This window comes from Malaclemys terrapin, chromosome 13 (genome assembly GCF_027887155.1).
Source record: "Malaclemys terrapin pileata isolate rMalTer1 chromosome 13, rMalTer1.hap1, whole genome shotgun sequence".
Classification (NCBI taxonomy): Eukaryota; Metazoa; Chordata; order Testudines; family Emydidae; genus Malaclemys; species Malaclemys terrapin.
This window is the reverse complement of record NC_071517.1, coordinates 20,943,903-20,968,495: the sequence shown is the minus strand read 5'-3', so window position 1 is coordinate 20,968,495 and position 24,593 is coordinate 20,943,903. Positions and strand designations below refer to the sequence as shown.

Below are 24,593 nucleotides of genomic sequence, written 5' to 3'. Positions count from 1 at the left end.
CTAAATCTTAGTTAAACTGGATGGTTGGATAATTAAGGTTTTACTCAATTACAACACGTAAAATCATCCAGAGCAACAAAGGAATAGACTGAGGTATGCCAGGCAGAGAGGGATCAAGCCAGTTTCTAGAGCTGGCTGAAGGATGACAATTTTGTCCCATGGCAACTTTCAAGGTTTAGAAATTGGTTTTTGTTCTGCGTTGCAGCAAACCTTTCAAACGTTTTTGCAAAAATGGAATTGTGTCAAAATGTCTGTTGGCATCTCGAAACCTCAGCTTTTAGATATGGGAAGTGGTGTTAGATATGGGAAGCGGGTGTGTGATGTTCAAGTCCCTTTTCTGCCTGATTTGGAGCAGAGTGTTTCATCCCGGATCACTCTGAACTAGGGAGAGCAGAGACCTGAGCATGGGTGTCCCACATCCCAGATTAGTGTACTAACCACCAAGCTAAAGAGCGTGAAGATCTCTCTCTGTCAAACCCCTCTCCCTCAACTTTTCTAATGAAAATTTTGTTGAAACTGAAAGGTCTCTGCAAAGAGACAAGGTGGATGAGGTAATATCTTTCATTGGACCAACTTCTGTTGGTGAGAGAGACAACCTGGTCCAATAAAAGACATTATCTCACCCACCTTGTTTCTCTAATATCCTGGGATGGACACGGCTAAAACAACACTGCATACAGGCCTCTGCAAAACATTTTGCCTGTGACGAAACAGCACATTTTGATTAAATGAAAATGTTTAACACTGCAAGCAGCGAACTCTATCAGTTTCCTGGCCTGACCCTCTGCAGGGGAGGGGAAGGGAATGAGTCCTGTGGAACTGTAAGATGTTATCTTCTCCCAGGAGCTCCACAGCACTGAAGCTCTGCTCCTGCAGGTTTTACGAGCTCTATGGGAGCTGTGCCCTTCAGTCAGTGTAACCCCAGGGAGCAGACTTGAGACTTGGCCCAGGTCTGCGCTACGAAAGGTTTACTGATACAGCTACATTGGCAAAATCTGCTAGTGCAGACACCATTTACACTGGTTAAAAAGTGCTTTTACTCATAGAGCTTATTCTGGTTCCCACAGTGAAATAAGCTAAACTGGCAAAATAACATTTTTGCCTATATAATTTCATCTACACTAGGGCTTTTGCTAGTATAAAATGTTGCAAGATGTCAAACCCCATTACTTTACCATCAAAAATGTATAGTGTAAACCAGGCCTCAGTTAACTTGGCACATCAAGTAACCAGAATTCAGTAAATTAAGAGTTGCACTGCATTATCTTTGAGAGCATGTCTACACAGCGACCATCAGGAAAGTAAATTCACACCTTTCATTAATTTGGATTAAAAGTGCATTATATAAAGTGCATTAAATCCCTCTGTGATCCATTCACATTCACAAGTAACGTGGCCTTAACTCTCTTTAGCTTAACTCATAGATAAATTTAGCTTAACTTTCTGCATAGAGAAGCCCCGAGACACACTGATAGGATAACTCTTAAATGCAATGCAATGAAAGAGTATTACAACAGCCAGTAATATTATTTATTTACACGGTAAAATTCATATAGCAAGCACGAAATAAAACTGGAATGTACAGAAAAGCACATGGTTAAAAATATACCAGGGTTTGTATGTGCTATTGAAAAGCTTGTGCTATAGAGAAAGATAAAGAATTAAACTTTGTAAACAGCCAGGCCTAGGAATCTTAGTGAGACTTCTGCCTTAGGAGCTGCCACTGAGCCCACCTATTTATTTAATGTGATTGCATTTTTTCATTGTTTTAAGACTCCTATACCACAAATTTTACAAGTCACTTAAACACTGCACACACTATGAAAATGATTTGCAAAACTACTGTGCTAGTCAAGAAGTAAACGGTTGTTTTGGTAGTTCTCCAGTGTTCTTACCATTTGAATAAATCCACAAGCAAAATTTTATTGGAGAATCTACATAGAAGAACTGCTATATGTTCACAATTAAGAGAAAAAATATTGCAAAAAGAGGCATCCGCATTTAGCTGTTGGAAAGATACAAATGCAAATCTCTCATGTTGTGCTCTCTGCAACGTGAAAGGAAAGAACAAAAAAGAACTAATTAGCAAAATAGTCTTGGTGTTAAGCACCAAACTGCAACTGAAATGTAGATAGGCGCCCAACTCCCTTAGGCTCCTTTGGAAGTCCCAGACTAAATGTGCATTTTGTACATTTTTAAAAGTTACGAATGATTAAATACATCCACTATACTAAAACACTCATAAATGAAAATAGATTTAGAGGGCTGATTGTATAGCGCATAAATACTTCATTTACACAAGCATATAGATTTACTGCATAAATATTTATAGTTAGGAGGTTTATTTTCCAAATCTGCACTGATTTTTTGTTGGCTTTAACCAGTGATATTTTTCCTGAATTTCCACAATTCCAGATGCTTTGCTCATACAGCCTTGATGGGGAACAGTTGTCCTTATTAGCAGACAAGCTGTTGACAACTCAGTCAAGCTTCTAAAAGCTGGCAGAGATCTAATCTGGCATCAAGATCTGATAACTTTAGAGAGGAGAGTCCTGGTGGCCTACAAACACACAAAGTCATAAGGAAATCTAGTCAAGCCCTGAATCTTTCCAAGATGTTCCACATCTCCTTCCAGAGAACTTAGCCCAATTACAAAGAGAAAACTTGCCTCATTCAATCACTCAGGAGACCAACATCATTCAGTTCCTTAACAGAGATAGACGTTTTATAAAGGGGAAGGAGAAATGTACTCTGCCCCAAATAGGGTTGCCAACTTTCTAATCGCACAAAACCAAACATTCTTGCCCCGCCTCTGCCCCGAGACCCCACCTCTGCCTCTCCCCTTCTCCAATGCACCGCCCCCACTCACTCCATCCCCCATTCCTCTGTTGTTCATGCTCTCCCCACCCTCACTCACTTTCACCAAGTTGGGGCATGGGGTTGGGATGCGGGAGGGGTTGAGGGCTCTGGCGGGGGTTTGGGCTCTGGGGTGGGGTTGGGGATGAGGGACTTGGGGTGCAGGAAGGGGCTCCAGGCTGGGGCCGAGGGATTCTGAGTGCGGGAGGGGGCTCAGGGCTGGGGTGTGGGCTCAGGGCTGGGGCAGGTGATTGTGGTGAGTATGGGGGTAAGGAGTGTGGGCTCTGGGAGGGAGTTAGAGTGCCGGAGGGGTTCTGACCTGGGACAGGGGGTTGGGGTGTGGGAGGGGGGTTGGGGTGCGGGCTCTGGCCGGGCGGCACTTACCTCAGGTGGCTCCTGGTCAGTGGCGCAGCAGGGCTAATGCAGGATCCCTGCCTGTCCTGACTCCGCGTGGCTCCCCGAAGTGGCCAGCATGTCTATCTCCTAGGCGGAGGGGCCAGGGTGCTCCTCACACTGCTTGTGCCTGGAGGCACCACCCCTGCAGCTTCCATTGGCCGCAGTTCCCAACAAATGGGAGCTGCGGAGCCAGCACTCGAGGCGGGGGCAGTGCACGGAGCCCCCATGGCTGCTCTTGCGCCTAGGAGCCGGACATGCCGGTTGCTTCTGGGAACCGCGAGGAGCCAGGGCAGGCAGGGAGCCTGCCTTACCACCGCTGCAATGCCAACCAGACTTTTAGTGGTCTGGTCAGCGGTGCTGACTGGAGCCGCCAGGGTCCCTTTCTGACCAGGCATTCCGGTCGAAAACCAGACACCTGGCCCCAAAGTAACCCAAAATTTACTGTCACTTAAAGGTAATCTGTAAAAGGATATTTTAAAAATCAGTGCTCGGTTTTCATTCTTTAAATTATATGAAGGAATCCTGAAAATCTGTTAGGCCTGGTCTACAAAACCACGGCACGTAAGAGCAGTAGCTATGCCAACCTAACTCCCTGTGCAGAAGGGACAGGTTGATGGGAGAATTCTTGAGCCAACTTTGCTACTGTTACTCAAGAGAGGTGGATCATAGAAAAAACCCTTTTGTTGCTGTAGGAAGTGTCTACACTATGGTGCTACAGCCCACAGTATGGGTCTTTGCTAGAAGAGGTTTTTTTTTTTTATTGAGGGGGGGGGTCTCAGAGATGCTTCTTGTCATCACTCAGATCTTCACTGAAAGAAAGAGGGAGGAATCTTGAATTTTTAAGAAAGATATACTCTTTTCCAACTATTCCTTGAGCACTGGAGCTAAATGGGTGTTAGCAAAACAAAAACCAGCCCCTCCCCAAGTTTAAACCAGTCTGATTAGAAATCCCTACCCCTCTGAATTGATTAGATTTTAATCTCTTTTCTCCTGTGATGTCACAATTTTACTAGTTCTCTAGACATTATACACTGAGGCCTGGTCTACACTAGGCGTTTATGTCGAAGTTAGCGCCGTTACATCGAATTAACCCTGCACCCGTCCACACCGCGAAGGTATTTAGTTCGACATAGAGGTCTCTTTAATTCGACTTCTGTACTCCTCCCCGACGAGGGGAGTAGCGCTAAATTCGACATGGCCATGTCGAATTACGCTAGGTGTGGATGGAAATCGACGCTAATAGCTCCAGGAGCTATCCCACAGTGCACCACTCTGTTGACGCTCTGGACAGCAGTACGAGCTCGGATGCTCTGAACTGCCACACAGGAAAAGCCCCGGGAAAATTTGAATTTGAATTCCTTTTCCTGTCTGGCCAGTTTGAATCTCATTTCCTGTCTGGACATCGTGGCGAGCTCAGCAGCACTGGCAACGATGCAGAGCTCTCCAGCAGTGATGGCCGTGCAATCTCAGAATAGAAAGAGGGCCCCAGCATGGACTGATCGGGAAGTCTTGGATCTCATCGCTGTGTGGGGCGATGAGTCCGTGCTTTCCGAGCTGCGATCCAAAAGACGGAATGCAAAGATCTACGAGAAGATCTCTAAAGACATGGCAGAGAGAGGATACAGCCGGGATGTAACGCAGTGCCGCGTGAAAATCAAGGAGCTGAGACAAGGCTACCAGAAGACCAAAGAGGCAAACGGACGCTCCGGATCCCATCCCCAGACATCCCGTTTCTACGAGGCACTGCATTCCATCCTCGGTGCGGCCGCCACCACTACCCCACCAGTGACCGTGGACTCTGAGGATGGGATAGTGTCCACGGCTGGATCCTCGGACATGTTAGCGGACGGGGAAGATGAGGAAGGAGATGAGGAGGACGAGGCAGTCGACAGCGCTCACAACGCTGATTTCCCCGACAGCCAGGATCTCTTCATCACCCTTACAGAGATCCCCTACCAACCCTCCCCAGCCGTTACCCCGGACACAGAATCTGGGGAAGGATCAGCCAGTAAGTGTTGTAAAAATCTAAACATTTATTTGTAACAGAACAGGAATATTAACAATTTAAAAAATGGGTTTCTCATGATTAGTTTGATTAGCTTAACGGTTCAGTCATGGGCAGTGCAACTATTGAAAAAAAATCTAGCAATGTCCGGTTTTGCATGATTGTCCTGCCCAAGCCGCTCTACTGGTTAGTCACTGCTACAGCAGCTACAGTAAAATGCGGTCTATATGTCCGGGGATGGAGCAGAAATCCTCCTGTGACATCTCGAGGAAGCTCTCCTGGAGGTAATTGGAAATCCGCTGCATTAGGTTCTTGGGGAGAGCGGCCTTATTGGGTCCTCCGTAGTAGGACACGTTGCCACGCCACGAGACTATCAAGTACTCTGGAATCATTGCTCTGCACAGCATGGCGGCATACGGCCCTGGTCTTTGCAGGCTTTCCCGGAGCATTCTCTCTTTCTCGCTGTCAGAGATCCTCATGAGGGTGATGTCGCTCATGATGACCTGCTTTGAATGAGGTAGGGGAATGTTAGTGTTGGGACTGCTTTGCCGTTCCTTTACAGAACTGTAACCGCTGGTTTGCAGCCACGCGGTGGAGGCGGGAGAGGGGCAGCCGAAAGGGATCGTTCCCGGGGACAGCCGCGAGGGTGTGGGACAGGAGCAGACTTCCTGCTTGCCGAATTGCTGGCAGCAGGGACCGACATTGATTTCAATGTGAAATGAGGCCATTGCTAATATTAAAGTTTTAAGCTGCCACAAGTCTACGGCTTACCATGTCTGCCTGCAACAGAAATTCCGTTCTCCTGAGAGGCTTCTCAAATGTGCTGTAGAAGACCCCAGGCACTGAATGCGAAGGCCGAGAATTCGACCTTGTGCTGAGTGCGCATGTGAGAGGTGCTGTGCATGGTCTTGTTAACAGAGAAAGACTATGTTCTTTGTTCACAACTACATTTATCTTTCTGAGGAATTCACTCCCTTTTTCCCATTCCCACAGCCCCATCTGCGACAGTCTCACAACCTAGCCTGTCATCACACTCCCAGAGGCTAGCGCGGATTAGGCATAAGAAGAAGAGGACACGGGAGGACATGTTCTCGGAGCTTATAGCCTGCTCCAGAGCCCAGGCAGCACAGCAGACCCAGTGGCGGGAGAACTTGACCCGAATGCACCAAGCCAACATGGATCGGGAGGAGAGGTGGCGTCAGGAAGACCAGCAGGCGACTCAAACCCTGCTTGGACTAATGAGGGAGCAAACGGACACGCTCCGGCGCCTTGTGGATGTTCTGCAGGAACGGAGGCAGGAGGACAGAGCCCCGCTGCAGTCCATCTCTAACCGCCCTCCCCCGCCACCAAGTCCCATACTCCCCTCACCCAAAGTGCACAGAAGGAGAGGCGGCAGAGTCCCTGCTAACTCTCACTCCACCCCTGCAGAGAGCTCGAGCAGCAGAAGGCTCTCATTCCCCAAAATTTGACAAGTTCTTTCCTTCCCGCCTGACACAAGCCCCCGTCCAAGTTTCACTTTCCCAGTTCCATGTTTGGTTGATAATAAAAAATACGTTTCTGTTAACTACTGTTTCCATCATGTTCTTTTGCAGGAGGGGGGGATAGGGGGTTGGTAATTCGACAGGACAGTCACCTTTGGCAGGGTATATAGTCGGGGGCAGGCACAGCAGCAGGGCACATACATAGTGCAGTGATGCAGTGACTAGTTACCCTGGTTAGTCTGGGAGGTTGTTTTCATGTTATGTGGTGGGGGGTGGGTTGCTCTGTGACTTTGTGGCAGGGGAGGGCAGTTACAGATCTTAAGCGGCGGTCCTTAGGCAGGATCACAGAGCCACACAGCAGGGGATCTGTAACCGTCCTCCCCCTGCCACAAAGTCACATAGACCCCCCCATACACACAGTCCCTATCAGGAGGGGTGACAGGCTCCGTTGAAACAACCATCCCACCGCAGCGGAGCCTGTCAATCCTTGAGTTTAGAAGCTGCATTCGCGCCACTACAGTACACCCGCTCCGCACCACAGTCTGCGTCCCAGTTTTAAAAAATTCCCGCGAATACAGTATTAAAGAAAACGGTGTGCTTTAACAAAGTAGAACTATTTTTATTTTGAAACGTGTGTTGGAAGTGGGGTGAAGGGGGTATGTAACTGGATAGGATAGTCAACATTAACTGGGCAAAGAAATGGGGGCAGGTTTAGCTTCTCAATACACAAACTTTAAAGTCACAGGTTACCCTGCTCACTCAGGAACTTTGCTTTCAAAGCCTCCCGGATGCACAGCGCTTCCCGCTGGTCTCTTCTAATCGCCCGGCTGTCTGGCTGTGAGTAATCAGCAGCCAGGCTATTTTCCTCAACCTCCCACCCCGCCATAAAGGTCTCCCCCTTGCTCTCACAGAGATTGTGGAGCACACAGCAAGCTGCAATAACAATGGGGATATTGGTTTCGCTGAGATCACAGCGAGTCAGTAAGCTTCTCCATCTCCCCTTGAGACGGCCAAAAGCACACTCCACCACCATTCTGCACTTGCTCAGCCGGTAGTTGAAGAGTTCTTTTTCAGTGTCCAGGGCGCCAGTATAGGGCTTCATGAGCCAGGGCATTAGCGGGTAGGCTGGGTCCCCGAGGATGACTATAGGCATCTCCACATCCCCAAGAGTTATTTTGTGGTCCGGGAAGTAAATACCTTGCTGCAGCCGTCTAAACAGACCAGAGTTCCTGAAAACACGAGCGTCATGAACCTTGCCCGGCCATCCCACGTAGATGTTGGTAAAACGTCCCCTGTGGTCCACCAGTGCTTGCAGCACCATGGAAAAGTAGCCCTTTCTGTTAATGTACTGGCTGGCCTGGTGTTCCGGTGCCAGGATAGGGATGTGAGTTCCATCTATGGCCCCACCGCAGTTTGGGAATCCCATCGCTGCGAAGCCATCTATGATCGCCTCCACGTTTCCCAGGGTGACTACCTTTGGCAGCAGTACATCAACGATTGCCTTGGCTACTTGCATCACAACAACCCCCACGGTAGATTTGCCCACCCCAAACTGGTTCGCGACTGACCGGTAGCTGTCTGGCGTTGCAAGCTTCCACAGGGCTATGGCCACTCGCTTCTGGACAGTCAGGGCTGCTCGCATCCGGGTGTCATTGCACTTCAGGGCAGGGGACAGCAACTCACAAAGTTCCAGGAAAGTTCCCTTCCGCATGCGAAAGTTTCGCAGCCACTGGGATTCATCCCAGACCTGCAGCACTATGCGGTCCCACCACTCAGTGCTTGTTTCCCGTGCCCAGAATCTCCTTTCGACGGCATCAACATGACCCATTGCCACCGTGATGTTCTCGGCGCTGGGTCCCCTGCTTTCTGAGAGGTCTGTGCTACTCTCAGACTTCAGGCCATCACCGTGTTGACGTAGCCTCCTCGCCTGACTTTTCTGCATCTGCCTCAGGGAAAGGTGTATGATAAGTTGCGAGGCGTTGAGAGCGGCCACAACTGCAGTGATGGTTGCAGCAGGCTCCATGCTCGCAGTGCTGTGGCGTCCGCGCTGTCACTGACTAGAAAAGTGCGCGAACTGATTTCCCGCCGGCGCTTTCAGGGAGGGAGGGCGGGAGTGATGGACGGATGACGACAGTTACCCAAAAGCACCCTGGACACCTTTTTTTTACCCAGAAGGCATTTGCGGCTCCACCCAGAATTCCAATGGGCAGCGGGGACTCCGGGAACTGTGGGATAGCTGACCACAGTGCACCACTTCCAATGTCGACGCTTTCCCCGTTAGTGTGGACTCACAAAGTCGAATTACTGTCCTTAGTGTGGACACACACGTTCGACTTTGCAATATCGATTCCAAAAATTCGATTTAAGTAAAATCGAACTACTCTCGTAGTGTAGACAAGGCCTGAGGAAATTTTGCAAGAACCCCCACCGCTAATACTGGTTCAATACAGCCAACTGTAGAAACATTGGGAGCTCCTGGGTAATTTGACTGCCAGCAGAACTGTAAGCCCTATGCCATTTTACCCTGCTGATCGCAGGTCTTATTGATGTGGTGCTTAATGTTTTGGTGGATCATCTACACTAGAGTTCCCAATGTTACTACCACTGGCTGTGCTGGACCAATCAGCACTGGTGGGAAATTTCCCTGTGAAAAATCAGGGAAAAAAATCCTTGCTGGAAAAAAAAAAAAGGTTCAGACAGTCTTCATATATCATAAAGCAATAACAAACAAAAAAATCATCTTTAAAACAAGAGGCTTGCATAGGTTTAAACTGTACGGTGATGCAAATGTGCAGGAAAAAAATGAATATGCAGATAAGAAAGTGGCACAAATATTCATAAATGTTTTTTAAGTGTACTTAAAACAGTTTTACCGCCACAAGTAATAATGAAGATTATCTCAGTTTAACAAAAAGAAAAACTAAGTAGTACAGAGAAGGAACACTGGGGTATAGGGATCTCTATATAATAGGGTTACTCATTAAGAAATATCTACATATATCAGTAAGAAAGCTAATGGAAACTATTTTTAACCAGAGAGTTATCAGCGTTCAAAGATGTCTCAGAATGCCACAGATCAATAAAGTTATTTTAACTGAAAGTATATAGAGGCTTGTCATTTGTCCCTGAACATCAAGGTATTCAGAAATGGATTAAAACTTCCCATACGGTCAGTTTTATCCAAAATTTGTTTTCAGGAACTAAATCAGCAAACAGGGCATTTATCTGTTGTAAGAAGAATGTGCAAACCTAAGGATTATTTTTACTTATTTTTTCTAGTTAGTAGGGGTTTTTCCCCTTCATACAGGGTCCTGAAACTTTTATTCCAGAAGCCCTTAGATTATCACACTATAGCCAGACAACTACAAAGCATCCTTGATGTCTAGACCAAATGAAAAGATTAGCAGGTCTGCTGGAGTACTGATTACACCAGACTCATACTATTTTTCCAACCGACTCCTTTGTAATTAAGTTTCAAGTAATAGAAGGCTCTTTAACATTTATGTCATCCTCACCTATAAAAATAATAATAAAAAAGCCTTTGCATGGGAAATACAAAGTATTAGAAATCACTCTAATGCTGTAACAGCAACCCATCAGTCTGTGAAGAGAAATATAGATTTCCGCAGGGAGAGGGACTCCTGGGAATATCTCAGTGGTACTATACACTGGCACAGCAGAATACCAATCATATTACGCTTCTAACTAATACAGATAAAGTGGAATGAGCAATAAAATCAACAAAAAAAAACAACTTTCCCTCTGATTAGTGATAGCAGACTAATAGGTTTCAATTACAATTTTAAATTCAGCGGCACTATCAATCACGCCGATCTCTGTGGGTAGCTAATGCTGGGACTGTTAAAAGAAATAGCATGGCTACCTTTAAAGAAGCTTTCTACTCTTTGACATTTGCTGAAGTCCAAGGTTGTTAGAGCTAAGTAATTGTGTTAATTTAAAAGAAGTGAGCACTTCTTATAATGTGGGCCAGAGCTGAACAAGGAAATGCCCTGAGGGCAGGGGCTCCAATCTCACAGATTTTTATGAAGTTAACAGACTTGTTCCAGACAGGTCTATCAACTCTTGGGGGGGGGGGGGGGGGGAGAGGGAGGGAGACAGATTTAAAACACTGAACAGCTCTGCATCTACATAATGCAAATAAGCCACATTTCAAATTCACTCAGGGCTATTTGTGAAGATTTTCATATGGGATGAGTATTTATTCAAAGGAGTGACACTATTTTACAATTCTACTCAACATCAGTCTCTTCTTGGCAGTGTGCTCCAGTGGTCAGAATACAGGAGTGCAAGTCATGACTCCAAGGTCATTTTTACCCATTCTGCGGTGTGACCTTGCTCAAGTTACTAACTTCCCCCTTGGAAGAAGCAGAGTGGTTTCTCTTGGGCAGGGCATTGTTTCTGTGGTGCATATAGATAAAAGAGATGATGGGGAACAGCATGGTTTAGTAGACAGGGTACTGAACTGGGGAATCAAGAGACCTGGGTATTAATCCCAGCTCTTGCAATAACCTGCTGATCTTGGGCAAGTCATATAATTTTTCCATGCCCGTTTCCATTCCCAAGCTTTGTCTGTCTTGGCTCTTTAAATTGTAAGCTCTTCAGGCCAGGAATGGTCTCGTGTTTGTATGGTGTCTCGCCAGGGCCATGATCTTGGCCTCAGATTGCCCAGGCTGAAAACCCATATGGTAGACCAATCTTCTGATACTGGTAGGGTTAATGGCACATTAAGTTGTAGCTAAATATGTAGGTATTTCCAGCAATTTGCAAGTTTTCCATTCGATTTCTGCAAGTTATTGTAAATGCCCATTACTGTGCAATCTTGGGAGAAATTTCACTGGGTGCAAAATTTACTGAAAATGAGAAGAAAAGCCAGATTCAGACATACGCAAATTCACCCAGGCATATCACAATGCATGAGGCAAGACATAAAAAGTTACCAGTAGGAATAGTGCTGGCTAGAATTACTCTTGCTTCCTTGAGTGCCATCCTCATAAAAAAAAGAAAACTGTGAATAATCGTATTTCCCTGGGTATTTTCCTCAAGAACTTTTATAAAATGCAGAATAGTTAGTGTTACAAATTCTCACAAAGGAATATGTACAAGCAGCAAAGCTCAGAAAACTGAAACAAAACAAATCCTACAGGGTGTACGTGGTAGGAGGCATCAACTTCCAACCTTCCCAGAGGGCAAGAAAAAGAACGAAAACATCATGATTTAAAAAAACAACCCTACATAATAATATGTCATCTAGTTTATAAGACACAAAGCTTGACCTGGTTTAGCACTATCTAGATAGGCACTCAGAAACAAGCATGCAAACAACAACCCAGCCAGTGACAACCCCAATTAAAAATCAACTGGTATAATATACACAAATGTTATTAACATAGTGAGCATTTTTTATTTTAGAATTCTATTTATACAGATGAAATGAACAAAAAATTCCTCCCTCCAACAATTAAACAAATTGAACGTGTAAAAATCTCAGAAAGAAAGAGTGAGGTTCCTGATAGTCTGAGGGAAAGGTTGGGTCAGGGTGGCCAGGAGAATTCTGCAGTCTCATCTCGGTTCATTGGCACAGACAGCATGGCAGAAGACAAACCTCATCAAAGGAATTTTGAGTCAACGAAGACCCTGCCACCTCATACTAAATGGCCCTGTGGCTAGGTATAAGAGATTCAAAATGCAACTGTAAAGGAGCCCTCATCTCTTGAATGCCTCTAAGCAGCTGGGCACAGTACCACATTCCTTTTCTTGCCCCTGGTGCCCCTTGCAGACTTTCAGCCAACCTTGGTGGATCTTCAGTAGCACAGCCCACTGGCCAAGAAACAAAGTCCGAATGAACCTCTTCCAGGATATTAAAGAATCCAATGAATAAACAGTTTGGTTGCCTTCACTAGCGCCGTCAGCCCTGTCCCCTTCCTGAGGTTTATGACACGTTACCTGTGGGGGGTAGGGGAGTATGGGCCTATCTGCTAATCTGGCTCCAGCCCAGGGGACTCTCCACAGCAGCCACATACTGCTCGCTTCAATCCTTCACTGCTATTTTCCTGGGCCTCTTTCTACTGGGCCCTTCACCTCCAGCCCTATCTCAGGGCCAATGCCCTTAGATTCTTCTCCCTCTGCAACCCCAGCTGTGTAAGTTCAAACAGCCATGACAGATTCTCTACTTCTCAGGCTCCTGTAGTCAGAGTGGAGCACCTTCTTCACTCCTCTAGTCCCAGCAGGATCTGACCTTCTAAGGCCAGGAAGCTCCTTTTAGCTGGGTCAACAGGACTCTGATTGGCTGTTGCTAACCCCTCTAACCCTTGGAGGACCAGGTTTCTGTGGTTTCCAAAATGGGTGCTTGGGAGAGTCCTTTTTAGGTAAGCTTGGAGGACCCACCTTCGCTGCTCTTTCCATCTCAGCTCACGGCTTCTTGGGACAGGGTGTAATAGGACCAAGGGAGCTGCCCAAAGGCCGAATACACGTTGTCACAGAACATAAAAGGCAGCATTGAATGTGTGTGTTTAAAAAACTGACTTCTTTATTATCAGAACAAAAATATACCCTGGGTGATTCTCAGATAAAGCTAAACTGCTTCCTCAATAACAGCCATATTCAATAAAAAATATATCCAACTCCCATGTTCTGGAGGAACTGAAGAACTAATCTGGTTGATTGTGAGGGGAGGCTTCAGTAGCTTTTCACAGGCTTCCCCTGTATTAATGCCAGAAACTTTCTTTGTTGAATCTGACCCTCAAAAGCATAAGGGCAACAGTGCCTTTTAAGTGGTAAAATAAAGCTTCTGAGGCCAGTAAAGATTTCTTGAAAATAGTTTAAGAAGAAACTCAAGTGTGGAAAACAAAATAGTGCTGCAAATAGTGACACACATGTTTATCCTGGTCCTTTTTTAGCTGTCACTATCACACATCATAGATTTTTATAACCTTGCAGTCAAAACAGAAACATTCTTAGTTAATGGTATGTGGGGAAAACTGTGCAGACTAACGGCTGATTAAAATAAGGGGCACGTCAATAAAAAAAAATAGTACTCCACCACCACCACCACATGAAGGCTTACTTTGCTTTAAAATTATACTCCGTGTTCAGGCTCTTTGCATCAAGATATTTGCCTCTAATATTTTGTGAGAAATCAGATTATCCAATTCCCAACACTTGACCTCTATGGTTCATCTTTCCCCAGCTATTTTTTAAGCCAATCGCTCAGACTCACCCCTGTCTGGTGAACAGGGTTTAAGGGTCTTCATGTGGAAAATAAAATTTGTACTATTCTCAAAACAAACACACACACACACACCCATCCCAGGGAAACTAACCAACAGATCAGCCAGCCTATTTACGGTAAAAGTTTAAGAATTAATATGCTGAAGAAGACAGCTTAGTGGTTTGAGCATGATCTTTGAAATAACAGGGTTTCAGAGTGGTAGCCGTGTTAGTCTGTATCAGCAAAAAGAATTAACTGATTAGTCTCGTTATAGTTAGTATGGCAACACCCATTTTTCATGTTCTCTGTGTGTATACATATCTTCCTACTGTATTTTCCATTGAATGCATCCGATGAAGTGGGTTTTAGCCCACGAAAGCTTATGCCCAAATAAATTTGTTAGTCGCTAAGGTGCCACAAGTACTCCTCGTTCTTTGAAATAACTAGTCTCATTGGAACCACAGGTTTGAATTCCAGCAGGGTCTACCTAACTCTTTTTTCCTTCCAAGGTAGATAAATTGAGTTCCATGAGGTTTATTGTGTGTGTATGGATCTTTTGGAGAAGATATTAAGAACCTTCCTGCTCTGAATGGATCTTAAAAAGCCATCGTTTTCTGTTACACATACTGTTGTACAGTGTGTTTGCCTGCCAACCACAAGTGGTGGCTGAAGTGATGCATTTTGGATTTTGTTAATATGAGAGGCGTTTGTGTGTGTGTTTATATGTGCATATAAAACACACGCATAATCTTATATACACACACTATACATGCATATGTATTATACCCACATTTAAATATTATTTTAGACAATATAAATGAATTCCAGTGTTTGTGTTTTGTGGCTTTTTTCAGCTCTAAAACACAGTCTGCAAGTTTCTCCTGCCTATGCTTTCGAGTCTGAGAACAAAAGGATTTTTCCACATTGGAATGGTGAAAAAAACCTTTCTTCATGAGCTCACTCTTGCAGGGACTGTCTCATGTTATTTATGTTAGCTGCTATTTGAAAGTTGATCTTTGTCTTCTCTATAAGGAACCAAGATCTGTAAAATGTGAAAATTACCAAATGCTCCATCCTGAATATTAGTGATATTTTAAGGGCCTTAGATTTATATTAATGTGTAGGAGTTTTATATTTTAGTCTTCAAAATGCATGATGAACCGAAGACTTGTAGTGGTTTATTATTAGTAATAACAACAGTGGACAGGTATACAGAACTTCATAAGCCAGGCATAAACGTTATCAAATTAATTCCCAACATCCTTATGGGAAGGCATTATCACTATTTTACAGATAAGGAAACTGAAGCACAGAGATTAAGTGATTTGTTCCAAATAAGAGAGGGAGTCAATTTCAGAGTTGAGATTAGAAATCAAGAATACCTGGGCCCTAGCCCTATATTGAGTCCACTAGACCATGATACCTCTCTGATCTGAATGTTTAATTATATAAACAGAAAGAGAATATACTGTATTATCCCAACTGCAGGAATTTCTACATATAAGAACTGTCATAGTACACAAAAAGAGCTGAAATATTGTAAGTCTAGCTGGTGCCATGGCTACATAAAATTATGCTACTCTGAGTGGTAGCATATGAGTAGGACTGAGTAGCATCTCTATATCATGCCTCCTCTTGTCTCCAGCCTATTTGGGGATGGGTACTTAGCCATGTGCTTGACTTAAGCCTGTATTTAAGTCTGACTGAATTAGGTATGTGCTTAAGTGTTTGCCTGAATCCAATAAGGATTCAGTTTGTCTGACAAAGTCTGAGTACATTGCAGAAAAGAGGCCCTTCCATACTTTCACTGTAGAAACAATGTATAAGAAGGGAGTCAAAAGTCTCTCTTATGCCACAATCCAGCCACTACATTTGATAATGATAAACTCACCCCAAAATCTTTCTCCTCTTTTAGCAAGGTGATAAAGGGCAGACTGCCACATTACTTCCCTTCCTGTATTATGCTTTTGCAGTGAAAGTATGAAGTATATCTTTTCTTCAATGTGCTCAGCTACAGAGGGTCAAAGCAATAAGAACAGAATGAATATGGATTTTTTTTTCGTTAATGGAAGGAAGAGGACAAAGAGCAAGGGGTCCATGTAGTATACAACAAACGAAGTTGACAAATATTCCTTTCAGGACATCTTCCTTTAATATCTCTTTATAATGAAACCAAGAAGCTTGCCTAAGATTGTTATCAGGACAGAAGTACTGTGTGGATCATTTCACCACATCCTAAACTATTCTGAGACTATTTCAGACTTGTCCACAAGAGCAGGATATTCTTATTTTAGGCCTCTATTTCAGGAGGTCATTGCTACATAGCAGAAAAGCCTAAGAAATGATTTAGAAAAGAACAGCCATAAAGAGAACTTTACATGGAAAGTCAGTTGTAAAGCTATTCATTATTGTCTTATCGTATTTAGAGTCTGGGCCAGAACCCAAACTGGTGTAAACTGATATGAGTTCAATGGAGCTACTCAGATTTAAACAGGCTGAGGATCTGGTCCTGAATCCATCAGGAAAATAATCTTGGTCTCTCTAACCAAACTGTTTATAAATGCTGACCAGTATAAAGACAAAATGAACTCAAATATTGCCCACATTCAATCTGAGGATATGATATGCCTTTTGATATAGATATGTTATCTACTTGCCCCACAATGACCTTCAAATACATTTAAGTCGCTCAGTGCAAAGTACGTCTCTTTATAAATTGATGCAGTTCATCAGCACAAAACTTTTAAGTTAACTAATACTAGTGTACTTTTATTCCAAACTGAAGAGTAACGGAATGCTATTTTTTCCCACATTTATTATGATAAATTAATATTACTTCTAGTACATGATATCTTAAACAATATTTTTCATACTCAAGTAAAACATCTGAAGTTTTGTCTCCGTGAATCACTACAAAAGACTATATGTCAGAGTCTAGAATGGTTAGAAAACCAATAATGAAAGCGCAAGACTAAGAAAAGAAAACCAGTATGTACTAAGGGATTTCTGAGTAAAAGAATTATATACTAGACAAAAATAAAAGGATATACCATATGTTGAGTAATAAAATTGGCAAACCTAGTAAGGTTCAAATACTGCTATTATACACATCTGGGCAAAACGGGGGGAAAAAATCATTAAGCAATCTGAGAACCCCAAACAAAGAAACTGTAAAATTCTGAACTGTAAAGCAAAGGAAACACACTTAATCCCTTAGGAGTTTAAGTATGTATTTCAACTGGGTTATCCCATCCCTCATAAGGACATAGAAACACACAAAAACCTAGAGACACACAATATATCCACTGTGAGCTTGTAGGCAGAAAGCCAACTGGCTTCAGTACCCAACAGCCTTGGCACCTGTTGGTTTTATCATCAGCAAATGCATTACCTCTTTGTGGCACAGAGAGAAGGAAAACACTGTGTTAAAAGTGCCCATCTACCACCAAAAATGCACAAGATGTACACAGTGCATATATACTTTATCTAAGGGAGAGTAGGATGTGAGTATATGTCTATACATACATACACACACTCTCCTATGCAGCACATATGTAGGTAAATACCACATATGTACAACACAGGTTATATCGCCCTATTTAATCTACCAGAGGTGTAACCCTCTTATAAAGGAACCTAGGACTAACATTTTCCATCACTGCTGGGAAAGGAGGCATAACTAAAGATATTTATTTAGGACCTAATTTTGCCACCCTTAGTCACATTGAGGAGTGCCTTATTTTTTGAGTAATTCCATAAAAGATTAGGACTACTCACGAAGTAAGTTACTCCTCAGTGTGAATAGGGGAAGCAGAGTGAAATAACTTGAAATGAATCAAAGTTCTGGCAGGGAGACTCCTCTTTCCACAGTTACTCTTCGTCTGCGTTCAACATGCCAGGTTCAGAACACCTACTTCCACTATCTGCTCTTCACTCACCTGTTATAAATCCCCCAAATTTTCCCTGTTAGGAAGTTTCTGAAATTTATCAATTTTTATTGATCTCTGAAACTGCCTCAATGACAAATAGATGCAGTTGTATAATCCAAAGCAACACTGATTTTAACCTAAATATAATTTTGTTAACTATGATAACCTGAGCTGCATTATATATTTTTGATGAAATCACTTATTGGTTGGTTGGTTGGTTGTTTTTTTGGTAGCATATATTTAAAGGTTCATTTATTATTGTTCAGTGCCAGCCTGGTGCTCGGTACTATAGCAAAGATGAAATGGGGCTCTCCATTTCAAGAAGGCATAAACCGTGCATGAGGGGACAGCGTGGACTGGAAGACGCAAAGGAATTTTGCAGACCATTTTCAAAAGGCTTCATGGAAAAAGTGTGTTGTGAGGAGGTATTTGAAGGAGTAGAGCGAGGCTGTTTGGTATATGAGAGCAGGGTAGCTTCCTCAAACATAAGGGACATCGTGGGGAAAAGCACAAGGATAAGAGAAAGATGTAAACAGGTAGATGAAGAGGGGATTGGGACAGATGAAGGGAACACGGGGAGGAAATATAAGCAGAGATGTGTTTAAATATTCAATACAGAGGAATGAAAATATCTGCCACATTTTTTCCCATGAGAATAGTTGAGTCTGTTCAGGGACTCTAGCACAGCACAAGCAGAGTCTTGAAAAGGTCTCCAGCTATGGAGAAAGACCATCGCGGAAGACCTTCATCTAGTGGGGCAACCTGGCAATCTTCTGACAGCTTTCAACAGCTGTGCTTTTGGTCCCGACTGCTAGCCTCTCATCTGCCAGACTACTGAGATTGCCTCATCTCTCCCGCCTGTCATTTTCAGCCCATATCAAATAAAAAGGAGATAGGGCAGCCTTGGCATTTAGCATGATAGACAGAGAGGAGTGGGACCACAGGAGAAGCTGCTGAAAGCTCTGAAATTGCTGATGTGTCCCACCGCATGCAGGACACTTGCCATACATAATGGATAGGATACTGGGCATTTTCCCCGTATCCCAGTTGGCCTATATACCATTTGCTGCATGCGCTTTATTTAAAAAAAAAAAAAAAAGGCCAAGTGAAATCCTATGACCTGTGATATAAGAATAGCTACTGTATTTTGAAAAAGTAGTTTGTATATTACCAACTTGCAGAACAATCCAAAAATAATATGCTGGCCAGTCTAGGAAGGGAAAGCTTGTTGCCCATATGCAAAACATTTTCAGTCTTTCATGTTCAAAACAGATTGGCAAGAAGTGTTTAATTTTCCAAAACGAACAGATAAAGTTCTTAGCAGAAAGGTTATGAACCAACATAGGGGAAGAAAGGACAGGGAAGACATCACTGATGCTTTGAAATCAAACATACTTGCCCCCTTTAATAAATAAAAAGAAACACATTTATTTAATTAAACAATACCTGCCTGAAAAGGAATAGACATTGCAGCTACAAATAAAAAGACAATTTACTATTTGAAAATATTATTCAAAGCAGTTATAAAACCAAAAGCTTCCAAGCCTTTTTACCTGCACTACCTATTTTGCTGAATGAGAAAATCGGAATTTTTCCAGTGAAATTGACACTAATTCAAATTCAATGGCGGATTAAGGGAGAATTGAACAATCTGGGCCTTGATTTCTAAAGTGGTCAAACTCTGTATCTCTAGTCCACCTTCCCATAAATGTATGTGCAGGTTGCCTTGGGCCACATATTGCCTTAACCTGGTCACAGTCCAGCTCAAAAAGGCCTAAGACAAGTATCCTTTCCTTTTCCCATCATTCCTAACTAAAACTAAAGATTTTTCCTTTAACAATTAAGATTTCAGATGTCATTTGCATGTTCTTAGAAAAACTATTTCAATAACTTCTATAAGTATATCTTTTAGCATATCTGACTATATATTATGGGAAAGAAGGTAAAAGGGAACAGAGGAAAGGCTCAGTTTGATAAAGTATGTCTAGTTTACACACCGCGGAAGCCAGGGCAAGACTGCGGAAACTGCGAAAAATCAATTTGCTTCAGTTTCCGTAAATGTGGAATCCAGGATGTGTGTATACACATTTTTTTTTTTTTTTTTTTTACCAAATTAAGACCCCCAAATGAAATTAAATCCACAAAAGCTATGAGGAAATGGAGTCTATACCAGATACTAATACTAAACAAATTCATGAATGGTGTACAAAAAGGAAAAGCTAAAGGAAAGAAACATCAAAATCTAAACTTGGGTCGAACAGAGAATGTGTTTAAATATTCAATTCAGTAGGATTTTCTAACAAATTTCCCTTTTTGTTTAGCCTAGTTATAAAAAGTAATAATTATGAGCCCAATCTTGCAAATCCTTATTTGTGAGAGTTGTAGCAGTGACTTCACTGGGACTACTGACCCAAGAAAGGGTTTCCAAGTTGGACCGATGTTTTCATGCAATTGAAAAGTAAAAGGAACAACAGATACTGGTTTTTCAAAAAGCAAGAAACAGCACGTTTTTAATATATTCAATAATGATAAAAAGAAATAAAGTGGAATTTGTTATATTTTATAGTTTACCAAACCAGAAATTAAATACAACTGTATCAAAATAATGTCATAAATGCATGAGATTTTTGGATTGTAATAGTAATGTTTCTTCTATTATGTACGGGGGAAGTTAAGGATTGAGCAGAAGTCTTATCTGTGATTTTCCCAATTTATTTTTTATGATTAAAATCAGAAATCTAATATTTTAAAATTTTGTTGTAAAAATATATTTAGTATATGTTGATTATATAGGTTCGTGGGAGAAAAATATCCTGTATTCTGAAATGCTATACACATACAGTAATCTCAGTCCCAATACGATATATTTTTGATCTATTAAATTAATAAAAGCCATCTGACACTCTGGTTATTCAAAACAACTTTATTTGTACGCAATTTGTTTTTTTTTTTTTTTTTTTAAAGAACATCTAAAATGCTAAAGACTGCACAATTTTATTGATCTTAGGCTTTTTTTAAACATGAAAAAGGGCTTTGAGATGACAGTGAAATTCCCAGATACAATCCAAAACTGAACCACAGAGTTTATAAACCCTGTTTTCTCTCTCTCTTTTTTAGGGCTTTATAAAATCATAACAGCATGTGATCCTTAACAAGCATGGAGCTTATAGGTGCTTCTATCATATTTTACGATCCTAATACCTAAATAACATAAGGGATTTTGCTGATATGACTGCTTCTAGCACATTTTCTATCATTATAATTTAGAAGATATTAGCAGAACACCATATCAATAAAGCACCTTTATCTTGATCAAAAACTTTATGCTATTTGATTGACACAGAATAGTATTTTGCCAATATATTGGTAAAGTCAGTAATAAAATACTGATATTTACATATTTCCTTATCAGATTCCCAACCTATAATTTGCCTCTTTATGCATAACGGGAGGGGATGGGGGAGAAAATCTTATAAATTCCAAAAGTCACCCGAGGTTTTCCTTTTACATGTGATTTTTTAAATTTATTTCTAGACAAATAATATTCTGGCATTCCACCAACTTTTGGGCGGTTGTCGTGAATCAGTCTAGTCTCCTTCATGCTGCGTGTGAAACGGTATGTCACAGGAAACAATCAAAGATTTTAGGATAAATATGGAGTGCAAGTCATAAACCAAATCCCCTCCGGCATTCCCCCCCAAAAACAATGAGCATGTGAACACTGAAAGAAAAACTGGCCACTTAAAAAACTGTAGTTGGAGGGCGTATTCTCAGGGTATCTGAGAACAAACAAATAGTTATCTGATGGTTCCAGGAAAAGGAAAGTGTAGGAGGAGGAAATAATGTTAGTTACCCTGAATCTACCTTCACCAGTTGGAGGAGGAGAGACTGTGAAAGGAAATATTGCAGCACCATGAGCCCCAAAAGGATTGTAAATCTGCTGGCCCTTGGGAGCAGGTTAAAAAAAGGCATTTCAACTCATTAAATAATAAAGAACAGCGCGGAAGCTTTATTAGTAATAGAACATGCAATAGGTGTTAGCCATACATCCTACTGAGACTGATTTGTTACAAACGTTTCAGCTGGTAAATAGGTTCCACTTTCTTAATAAAGCTAGATTAATTTATTAACTTTAAAAATCAAGATCTAAATTTGGGTTAAACTCTCTAAAGCTGCAATGTATGCCATTGTTTGGGATTTTTGGCCAAACCACTATAGATTGCTTACTATTTCTAAAAGTCAGCAATAAAAATAGTGCAAAGTTTTTCATTTATATTATACACAATAACTAGATTATTTTAGCAATTATTCCAAAGTAAACTGTAATTTATATGCTTATCAGATCAATTTATTCCCTTTACACTGTGGGAACATCACATAAATAAAGAACAGATGATCCTTGTCAAACCGGACCACAAATATGTCTCAAACTGACACTGCGACTCAAGACTTTGGGAGCTGCAATATTAAGAAAAACTTTTCCAAGGCAAGATCACTTATTAAACTAAGCAGCAACTAAAGACTGCCACCGGGACACATCATATGTGGTTTACAATATGGGAAGATTTTTTAAAACTCTTGATTCTCCGTGGGCCTGATTCAAGCTCAATTGAAGTCAGCGGAAAGAAACTTCTATTGACTTCAATGGGATTTAGATCAAGCCCCAGGATGTGAATAAAAAACCCCTAACAACACTCTATTTCAGCTGTAAATCGTGTTTTTGAATACCAGTGCAACCCAAAACCCTTGATACAATTAGCGGTTATAGAACGAAATAAAAATAATGCACAGAACACAAGAGTACATTTATAACAGAGTAAAAGAAGAAAATCATTAAGTGGCTGAAGCAAAGGGGGAGGAGGGAGAAGAGTTTTCATTCAAGTTTTTTTGGGGGAGGGGGGGAAGAGAGAGAGTTGATGAGGGGAAAAATATCAGAACTGAATTATCCTGTTAGCAAATGGAATAAACAGAGCCCTCAATAAATGGGAGACAATTTATGTAAAAATCTCCCTTGTCTTAAGTTGAAGCTTTAAAATTTGTTTTGCAGACGCTTATACTTGACCACTGATTCTAATTAAATAATGCTAGTGAATTATTCACTATTCTTATGAAATTATATTGCAATCTATGTTTACAACAAATTGATGAAACTATAGTCTACTGCTACATGTTATTAGCCAGTTTATTCCTAGAAACAAACTCTAGAGCCTGATCCAGCTGAGACTAACACCCCTCAATTCAGGACCAGGACCAGGACCAGGACCAGCAATTAATTTTGCTTTCAATTTTTCATGAGTATTTGAACAATAGAATATTTGGCTGTGGCAATTTCTCTCATAAAAGGATTTTGCACTTAGCTTGCAAATGATTTTACTTGGTTCAAGATTATAGATTTTTTAAGACTTTTTAAAAAAATACTGCCCTAATCATGAACTAAAAAAATATCCGTAAGCTATCCTTAGGTTCTTTGTTTGCCATGTCTTTATAACCACACTTTCTTTCTTTAATATCTGGAACAACAAAATCAATGTAAGGAATTCTGTTTGGGAGATGGGGGGCAGGAGGGGAAGGAGAGACGGGAGAGGAAGAAGGCCACTTACTGTTTTGTTCCAAGATATGTAATCTATAATTTTAAGAATATTTTCAGTCTGAAATAACTCATTCAAAACATTTAGTAATAATCGGATTTTGGAAGCTGGTTTATTTTAAATTATTTTTCACTTTCTTGCTCTTAATTCAGTCTTTAGATCTGGAAGCTGATAAAGCACTTTTTGTTTTATAGGTGTTCATAAAATGTCATGCTAAACTAATGGCACAGAAACCTCATTTGGAAAAGGGGTCAATGTTTCTTTAGGAGATACGTATGCAAGTGCTGCTTTGTAGGATATATTTTTTTAAAATCATAGATTTGATTGTTTCTGTGACCATTCCTCATCTGTTTTTAAGAGGTTGTAATCATTAAAAAAAGCAAGACAGGCGACCATGCAAAATATTGTCTCCTATCACAATGTTACACACCTTGTTTTGCATACTACAGGTAGACATCAGAAGGATTTTTTTTAATGAGCATTAAAAAAAATATATCGACAGCAAAATGTGTGAAATTTAACAGCTTAAAGAAACTAAATACCTGAAGGTTCAGTCCTACAAAAATTTTGTGCACAACTCGAGTTTACTCATGCAAATAGTCTTATTTAGACAACAGGATCATTCATGGTACTAAGTGCTATGCCTAGTATTAACTGTTTGCAGTACTAGGCCTTAAATTAGAAAGTACCTTCCTCCTCCAGCCCCTCCTTCCCTCCATTAGAGCTTCTTTCACCCTAATAAAGCTTAGTTGCAAAATGGTAATGCAGTCTTTTTCTATCCTATTAGCACTTTTACAGGGGGGCGACCTCTCACCTTTGTATGCAATGATTAAGGGCCACAATTTTTATAGATTTTTCTGTCAATCCACTTTCCCTCTAGCAAACACTTTATGCTATTTGCTCTACTTATTGCCAAAGGAATGCAACCTTGCCAAAGAATACTGACAGTTTCTACAATGTAAAACTGCCCCGGAATCCATTATTTCTATTAATTCAGTACTGAATTAATTTTATGAAACCAGCAACAATATATTTATAAAAATGGGCATTATGATAGGGAGTGTCAGATTCGTTGACCAAAGATCAGCTTCTAACAACCTCTATCCACCC

General features: G+C 41.6%; 1 protein-coding gene across 1 annotated transcript in view; it reads right to left on the bottom strand.

Moving 5' to 3' along the window:
- Positions 1–24,593, bottom strand: part of LOC128847959 (protoheme IX farnesyltransferase, mitochondrial) — a 175,959-nt gene that overhangs the window by 94,418 nt on the left and 56,948 nt on the right. The window lies entirely within an intron of this gene.